At 44.2% G+C, this 9,160-nt stretch overlaps 1 long non-coding RNA gene across 1 annotated transcript; it reads right to left on the bottom strand.

Annotated features, from left to right (window-relative positions):
• Positions 1 to 7,149: 7,149 nt before the first annotated feature.
• Positions 7,150 to 8,839, bottom strand: LOC119339103. Its single transcript, XR_005164157.1, has 3 exons — positions 8,729 to 8,839; positions 8,611 to 8,644; positions 7,150 to 7,223 (listed from the first exon to the last, which is right to left on the bottom strand). It is a non-coding gene; the product is annotated as an uncharacterized LOC119339103 (long non-coding RNA).
• Between the last annotated feature and the right edge of the window lie 321 nt (positions 8,840 to 9,160).

Raw genomic sequence — 9,160 nt, 5'->3', positions numbered from 1 at the left:
TGATCAACAAGGGCAAGCACCGGAAATTTGCAACGAGGAGAAAGACCTAGAATGGAAAGCGTTGATCTCTGGCAGATTCTCGTTAATGTACCAACGGCAGGCGGAGCTACCACTTAGCAATTTAACACCTGGTTTAAAGAAGCAGATACAAAGATAGAATAAGTAGAAGACACAATCAGCGAGTATATACATCAATAGACTGTGTTATGATTGAGAGATATGAATACCTTGAGACATTTTTGGCAGGGTCCCTACAAATATGGCTACAACAGCACTTTCTATACTTGCAGCACGAACATCCTCGGCAGCAAATTCATGAGCACGAGCACCCCAAAGAAGGATTTTGATCTCATTACCCCTGCATTTTTGGTCTGGCATATGAACAAGCAGCATGAAACAATGTAGATCAGCAAATGCAAAGAAGTGGGAAACTCACATCAGATCAGTCAGGATTATAGTCCTAGTGTCAGAAGGCTGTGGCTGGTACATGGACTGCACAGGGATTATGTCTGACAATGCCGTAATCTGGCCAATGACATCTGAAAGCAACAAAAAAAGCAGCAAGTGTAAGCGTGAAAGCAAGCAATGCAAACACAAGCAAGTTGTGCATTTGACACAGGTTAACTAACCTAGAAAGCGAGGTGTGTTGCTAGTTGGCCTTGGGATACCTGGAAAAGGCAAAAGGTTGTACGTGCAGTATGGATATGCATCCTCAAGGCCTGGCTGGGGCACAGCGGTGCTGTATCGAGTGAACTGAATCATGTAAGGGCTCTCAACAGTCCTGAAAGATGACTCCAATTGGTTGCACATGAACTTCATGAGGGAGACCTTTCCTTCCTCTAGGACATCCTTCAAGTGTTCAGATGCCTCAGGAGGAAGCTGTGCATACATGTGGGTTCCCTGTAGTGGAAAAACATATATTAGTAAAACCAAACAGCAGCACAGGAAGCATGACAAGTAAGCTACTGTATAATGAAACATAGCAGGGTATGAAATGAACCTCTTGACCGATAACCACAAGGTCAGTATGCAGAATTGGGCCGTCATCGCTTGTCCCACGATAATGTCATAGACGAGAGAGGAGCACACACACATTCCAGTTGATTTCCTTGTCATGTATCTGTGAAAGCAAGCTAATTGTATTCTTGGCCATCTACAAGCATAACATAAACCAGAGAGGGTGAATGGTAAGGAAAATAGGAAACAGATGAATAAAAAATGCATATGCACTCACCTAAGAAGAAAGAAAGAAAAGCACAGAGACTGGAAAGGCAGCAACGAAGCACCGTAATAGAGGCATCGGGAAAAGAAGAGGCCAAAAGCAACACACAAATGGAAGCTTGTACGTTTAATAGCAAACAGATTATTCATGAGACGCAGCAGATAAGTAGGATGCCATAATACAGGCAGCCTAGTAGTATTGAGCACAAACAAAACATAGTGCGTTCAGAACAAGCATACAAACACAAATTTGTCAAAATGTAGACGCAGCGATGACAAAAGATTAAGAGACGCAATGCAATATCTAGAGAGGAGGCAATTGTATGTACAAGACAAAAGCATTATGGACATGGTATTTAAGAAGCCATCTCAAAGATCTCAGGGAACACAATGTTCCTTGTCTGAGAACCAGTACTACCATCTTCATTTTTAATCAACACCTTTTAAAGCTTCCTTTGAGGTCACACGGGACACGGCCACATAAAGTTGGCCATGCGCGAAGACAGGCGAATTGAGATACAACCAACATTGGCAAGGGTCTGCCCCTGGCTTTTATTATTTGTCATAGCATAGCAAACCCTAACAGAAAGTTGGCGCCTAAGCAATTAAATGGCCATTTAGGTTGCTTGGATGTCAAACATATTCTTGGGATGTAAACGACGTCGCCAACATTGGAGCCAGTGATAACAACCGCTTCAATTACTTTGTCAGCAAGCTTTGTTACTATAAGTCGAGTGCCATCGCACAGACCCGCCGACTGGTTTAAATTTCTAAGTAGCATAATGGGCACACCTACTTTAAGGACCAATCTATGCCATGGGAAATTGTTAATCTTAATCTTATTCAGGCACTCAACATGATAGAAAGCATCTATATTTCGTACACCATCTGAAGAGTTTCCTACGGAATCAAAGCTTAAGTACTCTCTGTCATCCAAAGGCAGCAATGAAAGAACATGGTCATTTATTTTTTCAGCCATATCATTTGTTGGTGTCAGGATAGCTCTCTCTCGCAAATAAGAAGGATCAGAGTACCTGGACACTAAATTCACATAGACCGCCTGGGCAATAGCATCAATATTATCACCAGTAGTATGCACCAAGAACTCATGAGGAATAGTTACCCATGAAGGGAGCGATTCTCCTTCCGTACAACAGCAGGGGCTGTCCCATCTCCAATAATAAGAACCCATTGTGCAAAAGCAGCAACCTCACTCTGTAACAGAGGATATGCAGTTTGCATGGTTAGGCGCATGTTGATGTTAAGGTGCAAAATCTCAATAGAGTAACTGCAGAACCCACAATGTGTGCCCTACTGCCACGCTCAATGACCAGCAAAATCAGCCTTAGGTCACCTCCTACAACGACAACTTAACCACCGAAAGGAACATCGGCCAGTGCAGGATCAATGGCAGACAGGACATCACAGAAAGACCGATCCACTGCTTTGAAGCACCCTCAATGCGCCATTAAAGCTTCGCCCCATATGATAAAAGACGCCGACTCAATCGAGGCAGAAAGCATGGTAGACCTCTAATATCACAGGTTCTGTTCTCAGCAAGATCAATAGGTATTTTGAACCTGGATGGGCAGTTCTACCCTGAGGCAAAAGCAAGGCTGCTACTCCCGAAGATGCAACAGCCAACGCCACCATCTTATGACCTCTAAGATAGGCATCAAGCGCATTCCAAATGAAAGTTTTCCCAGTACGACCATACCCTGACACAAAGAAGAAACCAGGCTGCTTAGACCTAATCCGATCAAGAATAGATGCATAAGCACGCAGTTGGTCACTGTTTAGCCTATTGTGCATCACCCCTGTTGTTTTAAGGAGACTCTCATAATCAACGTCTAACGCGGAATTGACCACATCATCCTGCAATGGTGGACCAAGATAAGAGGACTTTGACGACAAGCTATGATCTAAAATAGAAGAACCATCCCTAGGAAACAAAACAACAAGTTCATCAAGCAATAAATCTCTCAATGTAACAGGAGGCACCACATGAGCAGAACCTCCTCGAGCAGACTGGATTCGATGTTTAATATCGTCACTCAAGTAAACCCAATATTTCTCAAAGAAAGCACTCTCCTGATTAACACTGCAGTGGACCAGCATAGTAACAAATAGTTGCCGCAACTGACCTCCCATCCCCCAGGTTAAAGCCTCATCAAAAGCATTATACCATTCCAAGTCATCCCCAAGGAACCCTCTGCTGCACAGGCTACTTTAAAAGTTCGGTATACAATGCCGTTGTAGATTCTAACGTCAGCAAAGCACGTCGCACCTGCGACAATCATCAACAACATCCTAAAATAATATAGCTCTCCACTGGAAGGATGCACATAGTAGATCCTACCAATCCTATTATCCCGTGTCCTAGGCACCCATGTTTTAGTGCCTGCCATCCAAAACCACCTGATAGGGAAATCACAGTAAGTCAAGGTCCTAGCAGAAGCATATTTCCTATTTGCGACAAACCATTCCATCAACATGGTTTTTTGCAACCAATCACTACCAGCCACTGCACGCAAGCTAGCTTTGTACAAAAGTGCACAATGTGCATATTAAGCAAATGGGCAGGAAGTCTTTCAACTGAAGGCATTTTACCATGTATTTCAAAACCGTATACCCTTCAATCAGAGTCATAGTCACATATGTATCGACACGCCCTATACTCTTCCATGTCATCAACCTCCTCATCTCCACTCTGCCTAACACTGAAGAACAAAGTTTTTGCAGAATCAAGACCCTTGGTGACATACTTATAAAGATATTTAATGACATATGTCTTTTGCACCACTCAACATTTATATGGGCCTGGAAACGTTCGACTTGTTTCATGTTGTACAGAACTACGTGCCTATTATCAAGACATTATTTTTTATGAAACGACCATTATCACGCCGCCAGTATAAAGGGAAGCCACTTTCATCAATCGAAGTTTCTTCTTGAAATGACTTAGAAAATTTCTTTGAACAGACACCCTTTTTCAATTTTCATGCAAGGGCATTTTGGGCCATCATTGCCGCAGGGTCATGCATCATGAACTCTGTGACAAGAGCATACCCCACAGCCACAGGATCCTCCACAGGATCAGGTATCAGCTCAGATGAAGGAATCCACCAAGGCAGGTGTAACCAGCCAGTCATCAGCCTTCCAAACAAGGATGTGCGCATGTGGAAGGCCCCTCTTATGGAATTCTATGGTGTACAAAACTGGGGCACAGCAAGACCAAAGAGGCAAAAAAGGTAAGAGGTAAACCTAAAGGGAATGAAGAGAAAAGAGAAGTGTCAAACATTACCAGCAACAAACGTCCGAAAGCCTTCCCTTTTTTTTATCTTACGAAGGAGGTCGGTGAGTTTCATGTGGTACACCCTAACAAAAATATCAGCCCTATCAGATGCAGTCTGACCAGGTTCAAGAGACCCTGTTATCTCTGGCCACTTTGGATTACATGTGAAGGTTGTGAAAATATCAGGCGAGGAATGGACATGCGAAACAGCAACCGCATCCTCGAAGGTTTCAACCATATATCGACGGCCGCTGGTATAAGACGATGGCAATAATTTTTCTTACCGACCTATGCCCCATCAAGCTTACCCAAGTCAACCGCGTCAACAACGACTTGTAACTTTTCGGCACGCATGTACTCTTAGACCTTTATAATGAAATGCAATCTACACTCATCTATGCAAGCACGTGCATCAACCACAGCTTGGGAGGACAATAAACCACAACATAGATATGGGTTATGCTGCTCAGCTCTATAATGAGAGCAGAAACAATAATAATCCTGCATAGTCATTTTAACCCTCTTTGTTGTATCATTGGGATCGGCACCAATATAATGCACACCTAATTGGAACCCTTGCTCCCCATATATGAAGGGTATTGCGAAGGCATACATGAAGGGTCCAAACAAGATATATTTTGTAGCCCAGGACCTTGACAATGTATTATCAAGTCCCTGGAAGGAGTTTCCAAGCTAACATTACCAACTATATATTAAACCCGTAAGCTCATCTGTTGTAGGAAAACTGAACTGAGGGCCATCATTCTCGCCCCGCCAGGGGCAAGAATGCGTATTCAAACTGTGGTATGCTTATTATCTTTTAAAATCTCGCCAGTCGTATAGAACTGCTTAACAAATGAATTGTTAGCATTCAGCATATGCATAAGCCCTTCAACTATAGGCTCTTTTAACCCACCAGAAGATTCATGTTAATTGTCTAGTGCCTTGATCCTATTCTCCACTTCATTTTGTGTATCATGTATATATAATTCAACATATTTTGGAGTACTTCCTTCTTCTGGCAAAAGCGAACCTAAAGATGGCAAACCTTGCCATTGATCTTAAATACAGTTGGTCCCCCGCCATCATTAACCGAACGGTCTATATTAGCCCCCATGGAAGTAAAAGCAAATAAGCAATTGTACTGGCGTATCTTTCTAATAAACTGCCTAGACTCTGGAGGCCCATCAAAAGCAAGCAAGTTGTTTAGAAACGCATCGGGTTTCTTTAAACGGTGGGATGAACACCTTCCCTTCTTTACAACATAAGTTGTATACAACGCGACGCTTTGTGATGGCGGACTGAGACTGTACTCTCTCACCCCACCAGAAGACAACATGGCACCAACCACACTTACACTCTGGCTTCCCATAGTAGGATCTTTTCAGATCGAAAGCTACAGGAGCGTTATTGTCAGAATGACACTGGCACCCCGTAGTCAAAAGCATGACAATTGACGACAACTAAAACCTTTGTACCTTTTAAGATTTCAACCTCCTCAGGCGAAAATCCTACACAATCAGGTGTAAGCGGTGAATGAGGCAAATCCTCTGTGTACAAGAGAAGAGAGGAAAGGTAACAGAGGCAGAATGAAAAAAAGGAAAGAACGAACCATGGGGAAAACAAAGGATGACAGCATGGGCTATAGACCAATCGTGCTTGTTATGAGCTCGCAACCTATTCAAGAAGAACCTACATCTTTTACGGTTTTGTGCAGTAACATCAGGAGGAAGAAGACGAAATAAACCATCCCTTATTGGCAGGCAGACCACGGCAGAATTAAGAAGTCAAGGCCAGGCAAGGAGGTCAAGGTACCAAAGAGCAGGAGAGACCATGAAGGTAAAGACAACATACATTTTCTTCTTCGTACGACCAAAGGAGCTGGTTGTACTGGCAACACAGGCACAAGAACTGGGCATTGCACCACTCGACGCGGGGGTCTCACCGGTAAAAGAGGCACAAGAACCTCTGGAGGAATTGGTGTCACTGGCAATACAGGCACAGGAGCTGCGCGTCGAACGGCCCTTCTTGGGGGTCTAACTGCCAAAAGAGGCACAGGAACCCTGAGAGAAGCAGTGCGCCGTGGAGGCATAACGTCGGCGCTAGACCATACCCCTCAAAAACACCAGAAGAAGAGAACCAGAACTGCACTGCAGCAAGGCAGAGCACAAAGAACAACAAAATAACAAGTTTAAGTGAAAAACAAGGGACACAAATGGGGAAAAGACATAAGCAGATCAAAGGATAGATAGCAATACATCACAATAACAAAGGCATAAAATGTGCATGGGATGTAGCAAGTACAATTTATTTTATTCACTGGCATAATTTCCCAAACTAAAAAAGCAGAGAGCAGGCACAACAACATTGCTCTAATACAATAATGAATAAAGGCATTGAACAGGAAGCGGCACAATACATGAGAGAAGAACGTAACAATATGGAATGCATGGATGATAGCAGCTGCGAGTATAAGAATGAATAGGTCAGCTGCAGTGTATAAAAAGTAAGCCGCCCAGCAGAAGGAAGAACAAAACAGCAACACGTACGCAATGCCTGGTCAGTATGAAAAGAGCAAGCAATCAACAGTAACAGAAAGCGGCAAAACAGAGGGCCCGCGGCTGAAAGCAAACCTTGACACGAAGATGGAGAACCGAAGAGCTAGCAACCAGTACTCTAAAGCAGTTGAAGATGCTGACAACAGGACCTGCAAAACCAAAGTACAGGCGGAGACAAACTGTAAGAGGTGCATACAAACAAAGTGGAGAAGAAAATGCAGCAAGATCTTCCAAGCGCACAAACAACTTGCCAGACGGGCCGTCAAAGCCCACTGGGAACCAACCTAATCTGCATTCGACAACATGGTGTATAAAAAAACTACTCGAAGCCTTGCCTGTTTTATGTCTTTTCAGAAAAAGAAGTAGATGACAACATTAAAAGGAACTATCCAGCTTGCCTGTTTTTCTAGATGCGCCTACATATGATATGGCTTTTAGCTGTTACTCGTGCTATTTTTTAAATTAGTACTGTCTTTCGAGTTATGTACTTTGTAAAATGATCGAACCTTTTTTTGATTTACGCTTATGGAGTGCCCAGTAAACTGCTTCTAAGTAGCAGCTTCACCATTCAGAAGAACAAACAGGAGACAACACTACGAAGAAGAAACAGAAGACAACACTAATAAGAAGCAAAGAAAAGACTCATCGGGCATTAGACTGAAAGAACCAAAACCAAAGTATCACCATATTTGATGGCTCGACAAGCTGCATGTAAGAATGAGCAAGTATAGCCATCGTGTATACATGTAAGAAGGATGTCCTGAAGGACAAACAGCAAAGCAACTGCAAGAGGCAGTGCAGGAAATCATGAAGGTCACAGAAGCATGGATCAAACCTAAACAAAGGCATGCCTCCCAAAGGGCCAACCAAGCGCCCCCACCGACGAGACTGAGAAGACAACCACACAAACAGCAGTACAGGCACAAACAGATAAAACGGTGCTACGCCTGCTCATAGGGATTCTGTCGAACAGGACATGCAGAAGGAAGAGAACGTCAGGAGAGGCAGCGAGAAAAAAAGAATGGAAGAAGCAGAGGAAATCGCAAGCGAGCAAAAATGGCACAGGCATGAGGAAGCAAACAAAAGACACCGAAACCATAGGTTAATTTTATTCGATGGGCATTTAACCTTCATGCATCGGTGAGCAACAAAATAGCCAACGAAGCTGACAATGAACCTGCCCTACTACTGAACCCTAAAATCCAAGCTTAATTTCTAGGATAGGTAATTAACTCGTGGAAATCAGTGTGGCGAGAAAACAACCACCAAACTGACAATGAACCTGCATGCAGTAGCGAGTAACAGGTACGACCAATCAGCAACCAAAAGAACTACTGGATCCTAGAACCAAGTAGCGAGTAACATGCACGACCAATCTAATGAAAGCAGCAGGCAGAAACATAATAAGCTTCAGAGCTAGCATAAGTATACAAGGGCGTGTTCTTTTCCGACGTAATGGAGAGGACGAATCCACAAGTTGGCAAGATAGATAGGCATAGCCAAACAAGAAAGAAAGGCAGGGAAATCACGCCCAACCTGTCTCGCCGACGCGCAGCGAGGAGCAAAGAAGCTGGACGCGGAACAAAACAAGAAATAAAGGCATGTCAGCTCACGCGCATTCCATCGAACAGAAGACGAGCAAGGAAAAACGTACCTCCCCGAGCAGCGAGCTGAAGGACGATCAAGGCCTTCAAGGGCTGCCTTGATTGACCATGTAAGAAGAAGGGAAGGAAGAGTGAGCTAAGCAGCGGAGGAAGAAAACCACAAGGCAAAGAGGAATGGCCAAAACTGAGAAAATCGCCAGCGAGGAAAAGGGCATCGAGGAGTAGACGGAAGGCTCAAACCTCAACCGTAAGATGCAGGCGAGGGCACGGCCACCATGACGGGGACCGAAGCATGGAACGAGGAGACGCAAGCGGAGGCAGCGAGGGCGGTGAAGAGCGATGAAGTGACGGGCGAGTGGGCGAGGATTGGGAAGGCAAGGCAGGTCCGCGGGAGGAAGAAAAGGCTGCCGCGCACACTGTTCGTGTGTGGGGCCCGACTTATGTGGCCTCGTTTTAATGAAATGGGGCGGGTGGAAACCGCT

Source organism: Triticum dicoccoides, chromosome 1A (genome assembly GCF_002162155.2).
Source record: "Triticum dicoccoides isolate Atlit2015 ecotype Zavitan chromosome 1A, WEW_v2.0, whole genome shotgun sequence".
Lineage (NCBI taxonomy): Eukaryota > Viridiplantae > Streptophyta > Magnoliopsida > Poales > Poaceae > Triticum > Triticum dicoccoides.
The sequence above is the reverse complement of the archived record's forward strand: the minus strand, read 5'-3'. Positions and strand labels throughout refer to the sequence as shown.